Below are 22,350 nucleotides of genomic sequence, written 5' to 3' on the forward strand. Positions count from 1 at the left end.
ACGGAACTTATGCATAGGTAAGAGGCAGGTTTGGGGAGTTAATGCTTCTGGACAAGCTCTCGGTCAATGACACAGGAAATTAGATTAAACAGCTCCTCACCCTCCGATGACACAACCCTAAAGTATGCTTTACACCTTTTCCTAGAAACAAGTTACCCTCTAACACACCCTGTGTTGGCTTCCTTTCCCCACTTCACTCCCTGCCACGCTTACCCTCCCTTCCACTCAAATTGTTGCCTCAGGGTGTAATTTCTGGCAGAGCCCACCCTAATGCCCAAGGTGCCATAGCTATGGTGGAAAGGGAAAACCAAGCTAGTTTGTTTTTTTCTTTTTTAAAAGACAAATATATTGCGGGACACAGAGGAAGTAAATAGTTCCACCTCAAATAGTGTGAGAGTTCTTCATACAGTTCTTAACAAGTGCAAAGTTTTCAGGCACTTCTTAATACTAGGGTATTATTCAACCTGGAGAGTGTGCAAAAAAGGGAACCCTCCAACACTGTTGGTGGAGATACAAGTTGGTACAGCCACTGTGGAAGAATATGGCGGTTCCTCATAAAACTAAAAATAGAGCTACCATCTGACACAGAAATCCCACTCCTAGGCATATATCTGGAATGGCAAAAAGATACATGGACTCCTATGTTCATAGCAGCATTATTTCACAATAATCAAGACAATGAAGTAACCTAAATGTCCATTGATGAATGAATGGATAAAGAAGATGTGGTACCTATATAAAACAGAATACTCAGTGAGTTCAGTTCAATTGCTCAGTTGTCTCTCTGCAACCCATGGGCTGCAGCATGCCAGGCCTCCCTGCCTATCACCAACTCCCAGAGTTTACTCAAACTCATGTCCATTGAGTCAGTGATGCCATCTAACCATCTCATCCTCTGTCATCCCCTTCTCCTCCTGCCTTCAATCTTTCCCAGCATCAGGGTCTTTTCAAATAAGTCAGTTCTTTGCATCAAGTGGCCAAAGTATTGGAGTTTCAGCTTCAACATCAGTTCTTCCAATGAAAATTCAGGACTGATTTCCTTTAGGATGGGCTGGTTGGATCTCCTGCTGTCCAAGGGATTCTCAAGAATCTTCTCGGACACCACAGATCAAAAGCATCAATTCTTCAGTGCTCAACTTTCTTTATAGTCCAACTCTCACATCCATACATGACCACTGGAAAAACTATAGCTTTGACTAGACAGACCTTTGTTGGCAAAGTAATGTCTCTGCTTTTTAGTATGCTGTCTAGGTTGGTCATAGCTTCTCTTTCAATGAGCAAGTGTCTTTTAACTTCATGGCTGCAGTCACCGTCTGCAGTGATTTTGGAGTGAAAAAAAAAAAAAGTCTGTCACTGTTTCCACTGTTTCCCCATCTGTTTTCCATAAAGTGATGGGACCGGATGCTATGATCTTAGTTTTTTGAATGTTGAGTTTTAAGCCAGCTTTTTCACTCTCCTCTTTCACTTTCATCAAAAGGCTCTTTAGTTCTTCTTCGCTTTCTGCCATAAGGATGGTATCATCTACATACCTGAGGTTATTGATATTTCTCTTGGCAATCTTGATTCCAGCTTGTGCTTCATCTAGTCCAGCATTTCTCATGATGTACTCTGCATATAAATTAAATAAGCAGGGTGACAATATACAGCCTTGATGTAATCCTTTAGGTTAGGTCTTTTGTTTCTTTAGGTGCCTTGATATAATCCTTTCCCGATTTGGAACCAGTTGTTCCATGTACAGTTCTAACTGTTGCTTCTTGACCTGCATACAGATTTCTCAGGAGGTGGGTCAGTTGGTCTGGTATTCCCATCTCTTGAAGAATTTTCCACAGTTTATTGTGATCCACACAGTCAAAGGCTTTGTCATAGTCAGTAAAGCAGAAATAGATGTTTTTCTGGAACTCTTTTGCTTTCTCGATGATCCAGCGGATGTTGGCAATTTGATCTCTTGTTCCTCTTCCTTTTCTAAATCCAGCTTGAACATCTGGAAGTTCATGGACTATGTACTGTTGAAGCCTGGCTTGGAGAATTTGGAGCATTATGTTGCTATCATGTGAGATGAGTGCAACTGTGTGGTAGTTTGAACATTCTTTGGCATTGCCTTTCTTTGGGATTGGAATGAAAACTGACCTTTTCCAGTCCTGTGGCTGCTGCTGAGTTTAACAAATTTGCTGGCATATTGAGTGCAGCACTTACAAAGCATCATCTTTTAGGATTTGAAATAGCTCAACTGGAATTCCATCAGTTCCACTAGCTTTGTTCGTAGTGATGCTTCCTAAGGCCCACTTGACTTCATGCTCCAGGATGTCTGGCTCTAGGTAAGTGAGCACACCATCATGGTTATCTGGGTCATGAAGATCTTTTTTGTATAGTTCTTCTGTGTATTCTTGCCACCTCTTCTTAATATCTTCTGCTTCTTAATATCATTTGCTTCTGTTGCCATGTGAAGGTAAAGCATAACAATTCTGTAGGTGTCTGCAGAATTAATACTTGGTCTGAATAAGCCCATTGTCTCTATTCGGTTCACTATGTTTCAGTTTTGCTTTAACCAAGACACTTTTGTAATGATATTTCATTCAATTTGTGATGGAGTAATCCTACAAATACTTGATTGAAAACTTGAGTTTTTATCTTTTGGTTTTACTAACCTGGTATTTGATAACACTTCAGTCTGTGTAACAACATACAATTTTTATCAAATAGGTTATCTGGGCAAGCTGTGGGTTTTCAAAACAAAGGCCTGTCCCTCTTCCATTGTTATATTGATGGATATTTAAGACACACAAAAAAAGATTTCCAATTTGAGCCTCCGCTCCATGGAGTCTGAGGTCACTGAAAAGATTAATTTAGGATGAAAAATGTAGTAATATGGTATATTGGTACAATTTTCTTCCCAAGGAAAGATATTAAATATCTTTAAAAAATAGTCATTGCTGCAGCAACACTGACAGAAGAAAAACATTTATATCCATGTTTTTCAGAACAAACCAAGACACTAAGGATTGCAAGTGAGCAAGTGAATTGCTGAGACCATTCTGAGCCAAAAGTATAAGTAAAAATAGGCTGCAGAACACTAATTCCAGATCATGTTTTGTAGATAAAAAATAAGACTATTTAATCTCACTACCAAATAGAGGTGGATTTATCCCCAACTCAGTGAAGCTTAAACTACAGTGCCCTAGATATGCATATATCACTTCTAGAGCCCTGGGTGACCCCCGTCATAGCATCTCACATGGTGACACGATTTTGTAAAATTTGCAAAAGTACAATTATTCTAACTGTAGTTCATTAAGATCAGTTTCCTAAAGAGGACCTTCCCAAATTTTATAAGCTTCAGATTCTACAAATTTGGAATCCTTTCTTCTGCTGGGTCTATATGAACATTAGTTGTACTTGCCAGCTGAAAGGTTACCCTACAACTCACAAACCCACCAAGAAGTTTTCTTTTCCCAGAGACTTTTTTAAAAATTTATTTATTTTTAATTGAAAGATAACTGCTTTACAATACTGTGTTGGTTTCTGCCATATATCAACATGAATCAACCATAGGTATACATACGTCCCCTCCCTCTTGAAACTCCTTCCTGACTCCCACCCCATTCCATCCCTTTAGGTTTTCACAGAGGCCTGGTCTGAGTTCCCTGATAGAGCAAATTCCCACTGGCTATCTGTTTTACATATGTAGTGTATATGTTTCCATGCTACTCTCTCCATTTGTCCCACCCTCTCTTTCCCCCATCCTCCTTGTCTATAAGTCTGTTCTCTATGATGTCTTCACCAAAGAGATGTTTTATTATAGCATTAGCTCAGGCCTCACAGCACCTCCCCAAATAATGACTTCGCTAATCCATGGATCTCAAGAAAATATTTTACAATTACTCTGAACATTTGTGAGAAACTTAGGAAGCTTTAGTGCATCAGTGAGCAGTCAACATCTGCGGGTTCCTACTGAGATCTGAGGTTTAAATCCATTAGCGGTAACCTGGACTCTGCAATGGGCTTTCATAGAGAACAAACATATGCTAATGTTTTAAATTAAAAATACACTCTCCTATAAAGAACATCCACCCAGCATTCTCCTTTTTTGGCCCATGTGATTCTTATTGTATATTGTACTCTAAGAGTGATTATGGGACTCATGGAGACAATGAACTCCAAAAGAAAATACTTCTTTATAAGACGTAACTCTTTGAATCCCATTTTGTGTGTGTATGTGAACTTTAAGTCATTTAGTTCTTTTTATCTGTGCTTTTTTATAAGCCCCTGTAGATTTTTTTTTCATTCTCCACTCCCAAGTCCCAGCCAAAGCAGTGTATAAAAAGAGATGAGTCCTAATTTAATAATAGGACCCTAGTGTTATCATGTTTCTAGGCTGAAGGGTAGACCTAGAGAGGAGCTGGCAACTCAACCTTCTCTTCAACTCTTGATACTATAATAATGTTGCCAAGTCACTTGCATGATTTCATTATCAATAATAATAGCTAACATTTATTGAGTTCAGATTATAAACTAGGCACTACCCTAAGAACTTGACATGTATTATTACATGTGAGCCACTCAATAAATCTAGAGGGTTGTTGTTCAATTGCCAAGTCACGTCCAACTCTTTGAAACCCACCTCATATGATCTTCAACTCTTTGCAGCATGTCAGGCCTCCCTGTCCCTCACCACCTCCTGGAGTTTGCCCAAGTTCATGGCCATTGAATTGGTGACACCATCAAACCACCTCATCCTCTGTCATCCTCTCCTCCTTCTGCCTTCAATCTTTCCTAGCTTCAGGGTCTTTTCCAGTGAATCAGCTGTTCAAATCAGGTAGTCAAAGTATCAGAGCCTCAGCTTCAGTATCAGCCCTTCAGAGTATTCAGAATTGATTTCCTTTAAGATTGACTGGTTTAATCTACTTATTTTCCAGGGGACTCTCAAGAGTCTTCTCCAGCACCACAGTTCAAAAGCATCAATGCTTCAGTGCTCAGCCTTCTTTAGGGTCCAACTTTCACATCTGTACATGACTACTGGAAAAACCATAGCTTTGACTAGACAGACCTTTGTTGGCAAAGTGATGTCTCTGCTTTTTAATATGCTGTCTAGGTTGGTCATAGCTTTGCTTCCAAGGAGCAAGTGCCTTTCAATTTTATGGCTTCAGTCACCATCTGCAGTGATTTTGAAGCCCAAGAAAATGAAGTCTGTCACTGTTTCCATTTATTCCCCTTCTATTTGCCGTGAAGTGATGGGACCAGATGCCATGATCTTCGTTTTTTGAATGTTGAGTTTTAAGTCAACTTTTTCACTCTCCTCTTTCACCTTCATCAAGAGACTTTTTAAATCCTCTTCACCTTCTGCCATTCGGGTGGTGTCATCTGCATATCTAAATTTATCGATATTTCTCCTGGCAATCATGATTCTAGCTTGTGCTTCATCCAGCCTGGCATTTTGCATGATGTACTCTGCATATAAGTTAAATAAGCACAGTGACAATATACAGCCTTGATGAATTCCTTTGCAAATTTTGAACCAGTCCTTCAATCTTTCCTCAAGTGGTTTCTTGGCTGCTCCTCCCTTGATGAGCAACTGTTGGAATCTACCCTTTCAAACTCAGGGAAGGTCACAGAGGCTGGAGTCTTACCTATAAGAAATGGAGGGACAGAAAAGCCTCTGCGCCAAAGAATCCCATGGGCCCCACTCAGTTTCAACATCTGTTATTTGCAACCAAAGAGTTCTAGTGAAAGTGAAACTCACTCAGTCATGTCTGACTCTTTGCAACCCCATGGACTACACAGTCCATGGAATTCTCCAGGTCAGAATACTGGAGTGGGTAGCCATTCCCTTCTCAAGGGGATCTTCCCAACCCAGGTCTCCCACATTGCAGGCAGATTCACCATACAACTAAATCTTTATACACTAAAGCCCAAGCTTTTAATTATGAAATTTTCCATTTTTCTTCATGTTAATGGAGGCACAATACAAAAAGTGTAAATTGTGACACTAATAACAGAAAGGGTGTATGTGTAGGGTGGAATAAAAATTAAAGTTTTTGTACGTGATTGAGGCTACATTTCTATCAGCTTAAAACAGACTGTTAAAATTATAAGATGTCTTATATAATGCTCATGGTAACCACACAGAAAATACCTACAGAAAATACATAAAGATATAAAAAAAGTAATAAAAGAATATCAGTACAAAACATCAATGAAACACAAAGGAAGATAGTAAGAGAGGAAAAGAGAAACAAAAGAACTACTAGACAGACAGAAAATGGCAAAAGAAGTCCTTCCCTATCAATATTTACTTTAAACTAAGTGAATTAAATCCCTCAGTCAAAAGACATAGAGTAGCTGAATAGATAAAATACAATGCTCAACTATATGCTTTCTACAACAGACTCACTTTAGAGTTAAGGACTGCTGCTGCTGCTGCCAAGTCACTTCAGTCGTGTCCGACTCTGTGCGACCCCATAGACGGCAGCCCACCAGGCTCCCCCGTCCCTGGGATTCTCCAGGCAAGACCACTGGAGTGGGTTGCCATTTCCTTCTCCAATGAATGAAAGTGAAAAGTGAAAGTGAAGTTGCTCAGTCGTGTCCGACTCCAAGCGACCTCATGGACTGCAGAGTTAAGGACACACACAGGCTAAAAATAAAGGAACGGAAAAGGACATTCCATTACAAATACTAAACAAAAACATGAGTGGTTATTTACTTCAGACAAAATACATTTTAAGTTAAAAATGGCCATAAGAGGAAGAAGGATATAATATAATGGTAAAAGGATTAATTTATCAGGAAAATTAACAGCTATATATACACCCACCATCAGAGCATCTAAATATATAAAGTGAACATTGACAGAACTGAAGGGGAAATGGTGATGCAATAATTGTAGGAGACTTCATAACCTTGGGTAGAAGTGTTTATAAAGAAACAGCAGTCTTGAACAATATTGTAGACCAAATGAAGCTAACAGACACAGACAGAACATTCCACCCAACAGCAGCAGAATATATATTCCTCTCAAGCACATATAAAACAGCATTGAGGATAGATTACATATCAGGACACTTAACAAATTTAAGGACACTGAAATCATACCAAATATTTTTTCTGATCACAGGGATATTAGATTAGAAATTAATAACAGGAGGATCACAGGAGAATTCACAAATATGTAGTAATTAAACAACACACTCCTGACAAAACAATGGATCAAAGGAGAAGTCAAAATGGAAATCAGACAGTGTCTTGAAACAAATGGAAACAAACAGACAACATTCCAAGATGTATGGGATGCATCAAAAGCAGTCCTAAGAGGGAGGTTTTTAAAAATAAACATCTACATTAAAAAAGAAGAAATATCTCAAATAGACAATCTAATGTTACACCACAAGAAACTAGAAAAAGAGGAATAAACTAAGACCAAAGTTGGCAAAAGGAAAGAAATAAGAAAGATTAAAGTAGAAATTAATAAACTAGAAAAACAATAGAAAAAAAAAATCAGTAAAACTAAGAGCTAGTTTAAAAAACAAAGTTGATAACCCCTTAGCTAGACTAAAAAGAAAAGACATAAATAAAATCAAATATGAATAAGCATACATTATAACTTAAGCCAGAGATACACAAAGAATCATTAAAAAAAAAAAAAACTAGTATGAATAATTCTATGCCAACAAACTGAAGAACCTAAAAGAACTGGATAAATTCTTAGAAACAAACAACCTACCAAAACTGAATTATGAAGAAATAGAAAATCTGAATAGACAGATTACTAGTAAGGAGATTGCATCAATAACAAAACCCTCCCAGAAAAGAAAACCTCAGGACCAGATGGTTTCATGGCTGAATGCTACCAAACATTTAAAGAAGAGTTAACACCAGTCCTTCTCAAACTCTTCCAAAAAACTGAAGAGGCGGGAACACTCCCAAACTCATTTTATGAGGCCAGCATTATCCACATACCAAAGTCAGGAAAAGACACTACAAGAAAAGAAAATTAGAGGCTAATATCAAAAGACACTTACTCCTTGGAAGGAAAGTTATGACCAACCTAGATAGCATATTAAAAAGCAGAGACATTACTTTGCCAACAAAGGTCTGTCTAGTCAAGGCTATGGTTTTTCCAGTGGTCATGTATGGATGTGAGAGTTGGACTGTGAAGAAAGCCGAGCGCCAAAAAATTGATGCTTTTGAACTCTCAAGAGAAGATTCTTAAGAGTCCCTTGGACTGCAAGGAGATCCATGCTAACGGAGATCAGTCCTGGGTGTTCACTGGAAGGACTGATGCTGAAGCTGAAACTCCAATACAGTGACCACCTCATGCGAAGGGTTGACTCATTGGAAAAGACCCTAATGCTGGGAAGGATTGGGGGCAGGAGGAGAAGGGGACGACAGAGGATGAGATGGCTGGATGGCATCACTGACTCGATGGACATGAGTTTGGGTGAACTCCGGGAGTTAGTGATGGACAGGGAGGCCTGGCGTGCTGCTATTCATGGGGTCGCAAAGAGTCAGACATGATTGAGTGACTGAACTGAACTGATCCCTAATGAACATACATGCAATATTCTGAATACTAGTAAACCAAATTCAGCAATATATTAAAAGGATCATACATCATGATCAAGTGGAACTTACGCTTAGGATACAAAGATGTTTCAAAATTTGCAAATCAATCAATCTGATATACCACATTAACAGAATGAAAAATAGAAATCATATGATCAGCTTAACAGATGAGGAAAGAGCATTATAAATAATTAAATTTCCATTCATGATCAAAATTCTCAACAAATTAGGTGTAGGAAGAATATACCTCAACATGATACAGGATATATATGACTGAGCCCACAGTTAACAACATACTCAATAGTGAAAACCCGAGAGCTGTTTATCTAAGATGAGGAAGTAGACAAGGATGCCCACACTTGCCACTTCTGTCCAACATAATCTTAGCCAAAGCATTTAGACACAAAAATAAATAAAAGGCATTTAAAATGGAAGGGAAGAAATAAAATTAACTCTGTCCACAGATGATATGATTTTATACACAGAAAACTGTAATGTTTCTACACACAAAAAGCTGTGAATTCAGTAAAGTTGCCAGACCAAAAATCAACATACAAAAATCAGTTGTTCACAATTCTGTAAAGCAGTTACCCTTCAATTAAAAAATAAATTTTAAAAATCAGTTGTTTTTATCTACACTAATAACAGACTATCTGAAAAGGAAATTAAGAAAACAATTCCATTTACAATCACATAATAAAATACTTAGAAATAAACTCAACCAAAGATGTGAAAGACTTATACACTGAAAGCTGAAAAACATGGATGAAATAAATTGAAAAAGACACAAATCAGTGGGAAAATATCTGTCTTCATGGGTTGGAAGAATTAATATTATAAAAATGTCCATTCTACCCAAGCAATCTACAGATTCAATGCTATTCCCATCAAAATGTCAAAAGCACATTTTTATGAAAATTTGTAATAATTCTAAAATCATTAGGAACCACAAATGTCTCAGAGTAGCTAAAGACACCTTAAGAAAGAATAAAGCTGGACGCCTCGTATAGGCATCACACTTCCTGATTTTAAATGACAAAGCTACAGTAAACAGTATAGCATAAAAACAGACATATCGACCAATGGAGCAGAATACAAAACCTACAAATAAATTCAGACGTAAACAGCCAACTGATTTGATAAGAGCCAAAAATACACAAGGAAGGAAAGACTAGTCCTTTCAACAAATGGTGTTGGGAAAATTGAATATCTGAATGCAAAAGAATGAAATTTGATCTTTATCTTACACCAAATACAAAAGTGAACTCAAAGTGGATAAGACTTAAATATAAGACCTGAAACTATAAGACTCCTAAAAGAAAACAGAGAGATAAACATTGTGACTTTGGTCTTGGCAATGATTTCTTGGGTTTGATGCAGACAACAAAAACATAAAACTGAAACTATATCAAACTAAAAAGCTGCTGCATGAAAAAAGAAACAAAGTGAGAAGTCAACCTAAAAGAACGGGAGACAATATTTGCAAACCACATATCTGATACTGGGTTAATATCTAAAATATACAAGAAACTCCTGCAAGTCAACAGCAAAAAAGAAAAAGAAACAAAACTCAATTTAAAGATGGGTAGAGGATCTGAACAGACATTTCTTCAAAGAAGACATACAAATGGCCAAACGGTAAATGAAAAGGTGTTCAGCATCACTAATCATCAGAAAATAAAAATGAAAATCACAATGAAACATCACCTCACACCAGTTAAGATGGCTATTATAAAAAAGATAAGCAATAATAACATCCTATAGGTAAGAATGTGGAAATTGAAACCCTTGTGCACTACTGGTGGAAATGTAGAATAGCGCAGCTGCTATGGAAAATAGTATGAAGGTTCCTCAAAAAATTAAAAATAGACCTACCATATGATGGAGCAATCTCTCTTCTGGGTATATATCCAAGAGAATTGAAATCAAGATCTCAAAGAGATATCTGCAGTCCCATGTTCACTGTAGCATTATTCATAATACCTAAGATATGGAAACAATCCAAATGTCCAAATTAACAGGTGAATAGATTTTTTAAAATGTGTATACAGACAATGAAATATTCCTTAGGCTTTAAAAAGAAGGAAATCCAGCCTAATGTAATAACATAGATGAACATAGAGGACATTGTTAAAATTAAACACAAAATGGAAGCCAGGATGGAAAATTCCCTAAGCAGACAAAACCATTTAAGCCACATAAGTCAAACTTAATTTGGCTTATTGTGCAAAACAAGTGAAACTTAACCTGGGCTACTTCCTGAAAATGCTCCTAAAACTCATAAAGCAAATTTAAGTCACTTCCTAAAAAGTGAAAAGATAATCATTTTCAACCAATCCCCTGTTGCCTGGAAATCCCCATTGTAATAACTAATCATTGTAAGGTTAACCAACTTTCTCATTTTCACTTTATAAACCATTCTGTATTGTCATGCCCCTGAACTTTGAATTTGAAATTTCCCAGTTTGTGAACTGTTCTCATATACACAATGAACTCTTACTAAATACTTTTTATTGATTTAGTGGCTTTAGCTTTTCCATTTCTGGATTTTTGACAGAATTATGCTAAGTGAAACAAGTCAATCACAGAAGGACAATTACTGCATGATTCCACTTAAATGAGGTATCAAAAATAGTCAAAATAATAGAAGAGGATAGGTTGGTTTCCAGGGGCTGGAGTAGGGGGAAATGGGGAGCTGTCCAGTGACATGAAGTTTCAGTTATGCAACATAAATTCCTGTGATACAGTACCCAGAGTCAATGATATTGTGTTGTGTACTCAGAATTCATTATGAGGGTTGATCTTATGTTCATACCACACACATAAAAGACACGGGAAAATTTTGGAGGTAATGGATATATCTATTACTTTGATTGTACTGATAGTTATATGGGTGTATCAGTTCAGTTCAGTCACTCAGTCGTGTCCAACTCTTTGCAACGCCATGAACTGCAGCACACCATACTTCCTTGTCCATCACCAACTCCCGGAGCTTGCTCAAACTCATGTCCATCAAGTCAGTGATGCCATCCAACCATCTTATCCGCTGTCATCCCCTTCTCCTCCTGCCTTCAATCTTTCCCAGCATCAGGGCCTTTTCCAATGAGTCAGTTTTTCGCATCAGGTGGCCAGAGTATTGGAGTTTCAGTTTCAGCATCAGTCCTTCCAATAAATATTCAGGACTGATTTCCTTCAGGATTGACTGATTTGATCTCCTTTAAGTCTAAGGGACTCTCAAGAGTCTTCTCCAACACCACAGTTCAAAAACAGCAATTCTTCAGTGCTCAGCTTTCTTTATGGTCTAACTCTCACATCCATACATCACTACTGGAAAAACCATAGCTTTGACTAGATGGACCTTTGTTGGCAAAGTAATGTCTCTGCTTTTTAATATGCTGTCTAGGTTGGTCATAGCTTCTCTTCCAACGAGCAAGTGTCTTTTAATTTCATGGCTGCAGTCACCATCTGTAGTGATTTTGGAGCCCAAGATAATAACGTCTGTCACTTTTTCCACTGTTTCTGCATCAATTTGCCATGAAGGGATGGGACTGGATGCCATGATCTTAGTTTTCTGAATGTTAAATTTTAAGCCAACATTTTCCCTCTCCTCTTCCACTTTCATCAAGAGGCTCTTCAGTTCTTTTTCGCTTTCTGCCATAAGGATGGTGTCATCTGCATAGCTGAGGTTATTGATATTTCTCCCGGCAATCTTGATTCCAGCTTGTGCTTCATCCAGCCTGGCATTTCACATGATGTACTCTGTATATAAGTCAAATAAGCAGGGTGACAATATATAGCCATGACATACTCCTTTCCCAATTTGGTACCAGTCTGTTGTTCCATGTCTGATCCTAACTGTTGGTTCTTGACTTGCATACAGATTTCTCAAGAGGCAGATAAGGTGGTCTGGTATTACCATCTCTTTAAGAATCTTCCACAATGTAGGTGTATACCTATATCCAGATTCATCAAATTAAATACATGCAATGTTTTAAAATACCAATTTACTTCAATAAAGGTATTTTTTAAAAGTTGCCAATGAAAGAACTATGTTTTGCCACTGACTTCCCTAATAAATCCAAATGTGCATCTCCAACGGAGTGAAGAAGGCCTATTCTTGAATGGAGTGTCCTACTCTAAGAGATTTTGACCTAATTGCTCTGCTCCTCCTCAACCAACCCCTGGCGGTCGTTTAGTTGCTAAGTCGTGTCTGACTCTTGAGACCCCATGGACTGTAACCCACCAGATCCTCTGTCCATGGGGTTTCCTAAGCAAGAATACTGGAGTGGGTTGATTCCTCCACAGTGTAGCCCAAACATCAGGATTTTTAACAATTTCCTAGATGATTTCATAGTGCAGTCATGGTTGAGATCATCTGATGTACATTAATGATTCTCCAACATGAATAAACATACACATCACCTGGACATCTTGTTTAAAATGCAGATTCTGATTCAGGATGTCTAAGATGAGGCCCAAGAGTCTACATTTATAAAAAGTTTTAGGAGATGTGAAGGCTGCTGGTCTGGGACTCACTCTTGCAGCAGTAAAGCTCCCATAGGTATCAATATGTAACCAAAAAGGCAATTTGAATACTACAAAAGTGATTCCTGTAGAAAATATAAACAGAGCTTCTTCAGCCTTGGCTAGTGTGGGGTGACTTTGCAAGGAATTCCATGAGTGGGACACCATTTCTTTTGTTCTGTTTCCCTAAACTTCCCAAGCAATCACAACTTCATTGATCTGTTATAGTGATCTAAGCCAATCATTGTTGGAATGGGTAGAGAACAGCTCCCTTTTATGAGTAGAGACATTCTGGAGTGGAAGATGATGCATTCATCTTTTCTTTGTATTGCGTCTGCCTGTGACAAGCTGTAAACAACAGGGGAACTCATTTGGCACATTTTCCCTGCAGTCATTTGTCAAATGTCATAATTCTATATAAAAAAAGAAGCCTTTGGGAAAGTATACCGAATGTATTCCTCACTATTGAATTTCTATTTATGCTGCTATTTTTTAAAGTCTCATCTTTTATCTGTATAGTAACATTATTTTAATATTAATATTATTAAGCTTTTTGGAGAATTCTTACTTGATACACAAATAGCGTTTTTGTGTAGTTTTAGTAAAATAGAACAAGTTTAACATTTCAGTATTTTCATAAAGTTTGTTCCTACAAATAACCAGAGAAAGACATATTTCTTACATTTATGATACTATCAAAAATTTTATGGCTATTTTTTAATATCATAGAATTACAAATCTGGTTTTAATTTTCACAGACATGCATAAAGGAAAGGACTTAAATGTGGACTTCTTTTAGTCCAGTAGTTCGCAAATGTTTTTGTCCCAGGATCCCTTTCCATCTCTAAAAATTATTGAGGATACAAATTGCTTTTGTTCATGGTATTTCTATTGATATTTACTCTTTTAGAAACTAAAACTGATACATTTTTTATCCTTAGTAATTCACTTAAAATAACAATAGTATACCGGATACATGTCACATAAATAATCCATTTTTAAGACTAAATACATTTTCTAAAATAAAAAATATTTAACAGAGTATCCATTTTTTTTTACATTTTAAAAAATCTCTTTTGAGTTTGTATTTCTGGATATTCATATCCGCTTCAGCATTCAATTAATTGTGTTATGTTGTGTTTGTTAAAGTCATATAAAGAAAATCTAGCATCTTAAGATCTAGGATCTGGAAAGGAGAAAATATTTTAGCATTAAGATAATTGAGGATCTCTTTGACACCACACCAAAATTCAACAAGTGATCACTTCTAAAAGATTAACGGCAATATTGAATCAGAAAACTTGACCACAAACTTTCGTTCTGTGTTACATTAAAATCTATTGGTCTAGCTTACTCTTTGAATGGATCTTTTACCCACACGTCATTCTGCAACATTTAGAGCATATTGATTCACTGAGTTATGCTGACAGATTTCATCATATAACATAAAAAAACACATCAATTAATATCACCACGAATCTCATCAGAAAAGTTTTTATGTACTGGAAAGGTATTAGGCTCATGATGGCAAATAAAAGTTTTCCAAAATTCAAATTTTCATTTGATAAGTCAGAAAGAGTAAGTCAAATACCACATGACATCACTTATATGTGTTATCTAAAATATGCCACAAATGAACATATCTACAAAACAGAAACAAACTCACAAACATAGAGAAAAGACTTGTATTTGCCAAGGGAGAAGGGGATGGAGGAGGGAAGGATTGAGAGTTTGAGATTAGCAGTTGCAAACTTTTATACATAGGATGGATAAACAAGGACCTACTGTATAGAACAAAAAACTATATTCAATATCCTGTGCTAAACCATAATGGAAAAGACTATGAAAAAGATTATATATATATATATATAAAATCAGTTTTATATATAAAACTCAATCACTTTGCTGTACTACAGCAGAAATTAACAAAACATTGTCAGTCAACCATATTTCAGAAAAATTTTTAAAAATTATTGACAACAAATGATGTCAGTTGTTTTCCTTGAAGTGATAGGACCAATTAATTCATTTTTCTTTAAATGTCAGCTAAATATTCATGTATCAATATCAATTATCTGTAGTCATTTTCTCAAATGAAAAAGAAATATTTCCTAGTGTTTGAGGAATGACAGAGCTAGTTCAGTTACAACTCAAACAAATCCACGAGAGGTTTTCTTCAAAACAGACATTCTACTTCACATGTACTGCTCCCTTGATCATACTAAGCCACCAGGACTTTTCTTCACCATTGATTTTGTGCCATGATTATTTCACCACAAGAAACATTCATTTATTTCGTGAAACTACTACTATCTTCTGCAACAGTGTTCCATGGAACACATTTGGAAAAAGCTGTATTAAATACCCCTATTAATCCTTTCCTACTTTCAGATCTATGAAAAAATTTATGGTTGCAGAAATCTCTTTGAACTGACATATATTTAGGGGGTGGGGACATTCTTACTAATTTTCATTAAACTTCAATGTTCTTTCTTACAATCTACAAACCAAGTTTTGACTTAGGTCTCTAGTACCTAACACAGTGCCTGCAACAATAGTATGTGTTGAAAATCTTTATACTTTATCATTTTAAAAGAGGATTTGAGACATTTTACCAAAACAGTATAACAAGTTGTTATGAGGTTTTTTAAAATCTGATCAAATAAAAAAGTATAGCATGAACAATTATATGAAATAAATTGAAAATTTGACTCAGAACTTCTACATTGTCAAAAAAAAATTAAACCTCACATGTTAGAAATCTCAAACATTAGAAAGTCACATTAAGAACTTAGGTTTTAATAAGAATTAGAGGAGGAGGGGGGTTCAGGATGGGGGACACAAGTACACCCATGGCTGATTCATGTCAATGTGTGGCAAAAAGCACTACAGTATTGTAAAGTAATTAGCCTCCAATTAAAATAAATACATTAATTTTTTAAAAAAGAACTAGGCAGAAGAGAAGCCAGAGTCATGGAAAGTGGCCCCCATACACATCCAGAGGTAGGCTGACACAGTTTAATAAATATTAACATAGATTCCTGTTTCAATTTATGGGTGGTAAAATATTATTTCCCTATAATTTTATTATTTCACTCATAGTCTTAATAAAGGAGAAGGCAATGGCACCCCACTCCAGTACTCTTGCCTGGACAATCCCATGGACAGAGGAGCCTGGTGGGCTGCAGTCCATGGAGTCGCAAAGAGTTGGACACGACTGAGCGACTTCACTTTCACTTTTCACTTTCATGCATTGGAGAAGGAAATGGCAACCCACTCCAGTGTTCTTGCCTGGAGAATTCCAGGGACGGGGGAGCCTGGTGGTCTGCCGTCTATGGGGTCGCACAGAGTTGGACACAACTGAAGCGACTTAGCAGCAGCAGCAGTCTTAATAAAATCTACTTTCCAAAATAAAATCTACTTACAATTGCTGTGAGAAGTCAAGTTGTCCAAGAAGTGTCTGAGAGAATTATCTGTCTCAACCACTGAACAAGTTAAAATCCTTCAAATTTTCTACTATGAAAACTCAAGAAAATTTAGTTATCTCAACAAATAGTGCTGAAACAGTTCCATGTCAACATGGAAGAAAAAATGAATCTCAAACTTTATCATGTACAAATAATTAATGTGAAATGATTCATATACCTAAAAGCTAAAGCTAGAACTATGCCATCTGGTACATGTGGTCTCCAAGGTCACACAGCAAAGAAGAGAGACATGGAGAGTCATGTGATATATGTTGAGGGGTCAAGTCTAGAAATGGTTTATGTCACCTGCTCATATCTTATTGGTCAGAACTTAGTCACGTGGTCCAAACAATAGCAAGAAAGTCTGGGAATTGTAAATGAGAACATGGATGTTTTGTGAGCATAAACAATCTCTGTCAGAGTATCTTCTGTCTCTAACCTCAGCAGGGAGAACAATGCCAGTCAAGATTCAAAGCTCAATATATGCTGACTACTGGTTCAATAAATTGAATTGAATTGAATATTAACTGACTGAAACCTAGGTTTTAGCTTTCCTTTAGACAAAGCACCCTTACAACTCATCCTTGTTAAACATGCACATCATTCAACACACACACACACAAATCATGGCCTTCTCTGAGCTAGCTTTTCTGTCCTTGCCAGGTTCAACTTTACATTGTTACACTTGGGACTTCATAGATTGAAGTGATAGGAACACACCAAGTTGGAAAAGAAAATGACACTGATGAAAAAAACCAACGCCATTTCATGTTCACTCTCCTATGCTGCGAATTCAGACATTTGAAGGAGAGTATTTAGTTCCACAAGCAGCTTCCTTTTTGAGACAGTGAGGCCTTTGGGATGCTTCACTTCCTGTATTACCTTCAAGGCCTTTATTATATCTGAGGACTGGTGATGGCCGAGTGACAGGAGATTTGACAGTTCTATTAACTGTAGAAGCAGGACAGGTCAATCAAGACCTTTCACATTCCCAGGTAATGAGCTGAGTTTCTGAAGGCAACCCAGATTCCAGCAGGATGGGCTGTAGAGTCTTGTTACAAGATAAATGGGCTTTCGAAGGCTGCTTTTACACTCGAGGATCCTTGGTCACCTCTTGAAATGGAGCGTGTTAGTCCTATTTCAAATTTGCCCTGCCAGCCTTTGGGAGGACCTCTTGCAGAGGACTGAAATACATACTGAGAGGGAGAGAGCAATTTTCTGGGTTCCCAGGTGTCAAGAGAGCACGCTTCATCCTTAGCCACTTACAGTCTTTCAGGAAGGAAAAGATCCTGTGATGAGTACTTAAGATAAAGGAAGTCATATTTTCATAACATATATCTTATTTTCATCCTCCAGTTGAAGCACAGGTCTCACAATGCTAAAGAATTACTTCATTCAACAAGCACATATAGTGGCAAGAAAATGAGAACGCTTTATGAAAAATAATGGAAGACATCCCAGTGTGGAATAAAAATGTATTATTCAATGTCTCAATTTGATTTGTGTGGTGGGGTAATTTTAGTTAAAAATTAGTTAGATTGGCATTTTATTAGAAATCTAATTTTAAAAGAAATATAATTTTCCCAGCATATCACAGAAAGAAGACTTATTAGAACATGTAGTATGTAGCCGCTGCTTTGAATCTCTGCATAGTACACAGCTTATTTATCTTCAAGTTCTCATGACAGTATCCAAAGGAACAAAAAGTTAGCTTCTTAATTCTTGACCTTGAAGAGATGCCTTTCAAAAGGAAGCTGAGACGACTTTAGCAACTGTCACTGAGTTCCCTTTTCAGGTGTAAAAATATAGAGTGGTTTAAACAAACATAATCAGCATTCAGATCCTTACACAAGGATCCCAAGAAACGATTGGCTGAAAGAGACTGTATTTGTAAAATGCTGGTGTGGCTTAAAAGCTACTTCACTGGGAGGAGTTGTTATTTCAGGAATGAATGTCTTACCTTTTGAGACCTTGCTGTGGACATCTGGAAACTAGAGTTGTCCAGAGATTCTATCAGCACACACGGCGCTGCAGGTCCGTGCTTATCAAGGCGTTATTGTCCTTTAAAAACATGAAAATAGTATTGCTCTAGAATCAATTCTGCACTCAATAAATATTTATTGGGGCCTATAATGTTCAATGAAAATAATGCTACATAATTCTGAATAATTTTTGCTGAGTATACAGAAAAGAGAAAGTATGAGCCTCAGAATCAGGGTTCATGTTTCAGTACATGGGTAGTTAGAACAGGTCTAAGACCAGAAATATGTCAAATTTGCATTGCAAGGCTTGTTCAGAGACTGTTGATATAATGAAAAGCATTCTTATGAATTTTTTAATTAGTAAGACTTGGGTTTCTCCATCATCTCATCATTTTCTGTGAGATAATGGGAAAGTTACTTAAGGCCCAGTGAGCCTCATTTTCCTCACCTGTAAAAGAGACATAATATTATTTACCTTGTAGACCTGCCATGAGAATTAAATGAGAGATATATGAAAAAGCCAGTTATGCTTCCCAGGTGGCACTAGTGGTCAAGAACCCGCCTGCCAATGCAGGAGAAATAAGAGACACAGTTTCGATCCCTGGACTGGGAAGACCTCCTGGAGGAGGGCATGACAACCCACTCCAGTATTCTTGCCTGGAGAATCCCATGAACAGAGGAGCCTGGTGGGCTACAGTCCATTAAGATCTCAGAGTCGGACACAACTGAGGCAACTTACATGCTTGCTCAATAAATAGGAGTCATAATTGAGCTCTAGTTATTATTCAGCCTTCTGTGGACAGGTGACTATATTAAATTTCTTTATCAGAAAGAATATGACTTCTGAATGTCTGTATCCCCCCAAAAATACATATATTAAAATCCAATCCTCAGTGTGATGGTAATATTTGAAGGTTGGGCCTTGGAGAGGTGACGAGGCCATGAGAGTGAGGCCCTCATGAGCAGGGTTAGTGCCCTTATAAATAAGTGAGACTCTAAAGAATTCCCTTGCCCCTTCTTTTATCTGAGGAGACAATGAGAAGATGGCCATCTATGAATCAGGAAGTGAGTCCTCACCAGACACCAAATCTACCAATGCTTTGATCTTAGACTTCCCAGCTTCTGGAACTGTGAGAAAAAAGTTTCTGTTGTTTAGGAGCCAGTCTATGGGATTCTGTTACAATAGCCCGAAGGGATGAAGATGAAAAAGCTTCCTTTGTAAAAATTTTAAAAGAATCTAAATGCATGATAATATGTTTGCATAACTGCTAACATCAAATACATGTTAGTTTGTAAACGCTTGTTAACCTAAAGAACTGATTTATATTTCAAAAGAAATGAGGATGAAAAATAAGAGGAAATGAATTCTGACTTGCTATTTGATTATACTTTCTAATGTGTATTTGGATTTTTACATTTCCATTGACCTTTAAATTAAATGGTTTATGTGTCACAGAGTTTATTCTAAACATTCTTTTAGACAAGTCCCTAGACAATTTAAAAGAACCAGGCTAAGGCTGGATATGAACTACAGTGTATACACTGAAATTTATCAAGCACCATATGAGAGAAATATGATTCCTGAGTCACAGAAGCCAAAAAATTGCAAAAGTGAAATTATTTTAAAATCTGCCCACTTTTAAGTATTGTCTATGACATCATTCATCATAGTATGAGAGACCCTTTCACAAACACCAGAATTTGAAGGTTGCATTTATAGATAATTTACCTGCTAGGCTTTTGCTAACAGGCCCATTGTCCAAAAGTAGTTTGTTTTTTTGCATGGAAGAAATATACATATTTAGAGTTCTCAAAAAATTCCATTTCTAGAAGGCCATGGTCACAGCTTCTGAAAGAAGGGCTTTTTCTCTTTTAGAAGCCTGTCATCTTCTTAATGGAATAAAAAAGGTTTACATACCTCAATTATTGCCCACAATATTTGCTTTCTTTTTTAACTAAAGTTGATTACAACAAACCTAAATCATCAGGGAAAACTATATTATATTCAATATGAATTTTAATACATCTTACATTTTATACGTTCTTTTGCAAATTACTTATGACATTTCTTTGAGAAAGCATCATTTATCTGCGAGTTTAAGAAACAAGAATACTTCATTTTTTAGAAAATCATGATCTACTTAATGTTAACATATAATTTTTATGGCCACAGAATTTATTCTGAAAGAAGAATTTTAAAAGACACATATTGTAAAGAAATTAATATGTCTCTTTACCAATATGAAGTTTTGGATTTCATCTTCCACACTGTTCGACAGAGTTAAATGTCAGTAATCAGTAACAAAGCTTAAATGTTCCATGCCATCTCTGACAAGGGTGTAAATTAAGAGGCTGTCAAGCTATTTACTTTTAAAAATGAATGGAGACTTCCTGGCAGTCACATTTTTCCACTACTGATGACTCTGACTGTATCCAGAGAGGATGTGAACTGAAAAGGCTGGAGCAGGCAAGGAAGGAGAAGGACAAAAGGAAGTGAGAAGCATAATGAAGGAAAGAGAAAAAGAGCAGTTTTGAAACCAAGAATAGAAATAATCACGTTATTTTTCCAACTACCTCCAAGAGAATTCAAGAAAATCAGAACTATTTTCTCAGTAAGAAGTGAAAAATAAACAAAAGGAAGCACCCCTTCAGATCAAGTGTTTTTAACTTAGATGCGATTGTCCTTGTGTGGGAAGAGGCACCTAAGGCCAATGTTTTAAAATCACATTCCGAATAGATTACATTTCATACTTTAGTTTTAGGAGTGGCCATATATTGGCTCTCCAATGAAATTCAAGCTGTGGATTCTGAAAGGAACAATGTGACCTCTCTAATGGACGGATTTGAAGAATGAAAGCAGGATGTGGGAAACTAATTGGATTTCTTATCTAATTTTCCCTGTTGGAAATAAATGAGATTCATTTCTTTCCCAGAAGTAAATTCCAGAACTAGGACTCATCTATGCTAATTTATATACAGATATTTGGTTGTGTTCTTTCCTTTATACACATTATTACATCTGTGTATTCCCCTATATGTGTGTGTGCTCAGTTGCCCAAGAATGTCCAACTCTCTTGTGAGCCCATGGACTGCAGCCTGCCAGGCTCCTCTATCCATGGGATTTCCCAAGCAAGAATACTGGAGGGCTTTGCCAGTTCCTCCAGGGGAATCTTCCCAACCCAGGGATCAAACCCAGGTCGCCTGCATTGCAGGCGGATTCTTTACCGCGAGTTACCTGGGGAGCCCTGGATAGAGGACATGTGTGCGTGCGGGTGTGCGCTAAGTCACTTCAGTCGTGTCCGATTCTTTGAGATGCTATAGACCCCACCAGGCTCCTGGTCCATGGGATTCTCCAGGCAAGAACCTGGAGTGGGCTGCCATGCCCTCCTGAGGACTGAACCTGTGTCTCTTATGTCTCCTGCATTAGCAGATGGGTTCTTTACCCCTTTTGCCACGTGGGAGCCTGGATAGAGGATACCAGACATTAAGCTGATGAGAACAGATACCACACTTGATCTTAGCCAAAATGCCAAGACATAGAAAAGATTAATGGTAACCTGTTCAGATCACACGTTTCTGTAGAAGTCAAGGATGAAGAGGCAGTAGTATTTATTGTCAATATCCTATTGTTACAATAGGATACTATTCACACAGATAGATTTAGGCATACTGTTGTTAAAACACATCTAAATACAATTACTCACTTGAAGGAAGCAGGGTTCCTGTTCCAGGGCTGAAACAGGCAAAATGTTAAGATGAGCCTCGAACAACTTGTGCCAGAAAATGCTCACAGAATAAATGAGATATTTTTAAAGGACAGA

At 37.1% G+C, this 22,350-nt stretch overlaps 1 pseudogene; it reads right to left on the reverse strand.

Moving 5' to 3' along the window:
* Nucleotides 1–21,958: 21,958 nt before the first annotated feature.
* Nucleotides 21,959–22,071, reverse strand: LOC122422951 (annotated as a pseudogene).
* Nucleotides 22,072–22,350: the final 279 nt, after the last annotated feature.

Source organism: Cervus canadensis, chromosome 20 (genome assembly GCF_019320065.1).
Source record: "Cervus canadensis isolate Bull #8, Minnesota chromosome 20, ASM1932006v1, whole genome shotgun sequence".
NCBI lineage: Eukaryota > Metazoa > Chordata > Mammalia > Artiodactyla > Cervidae > Cervus > Cervus canadensis.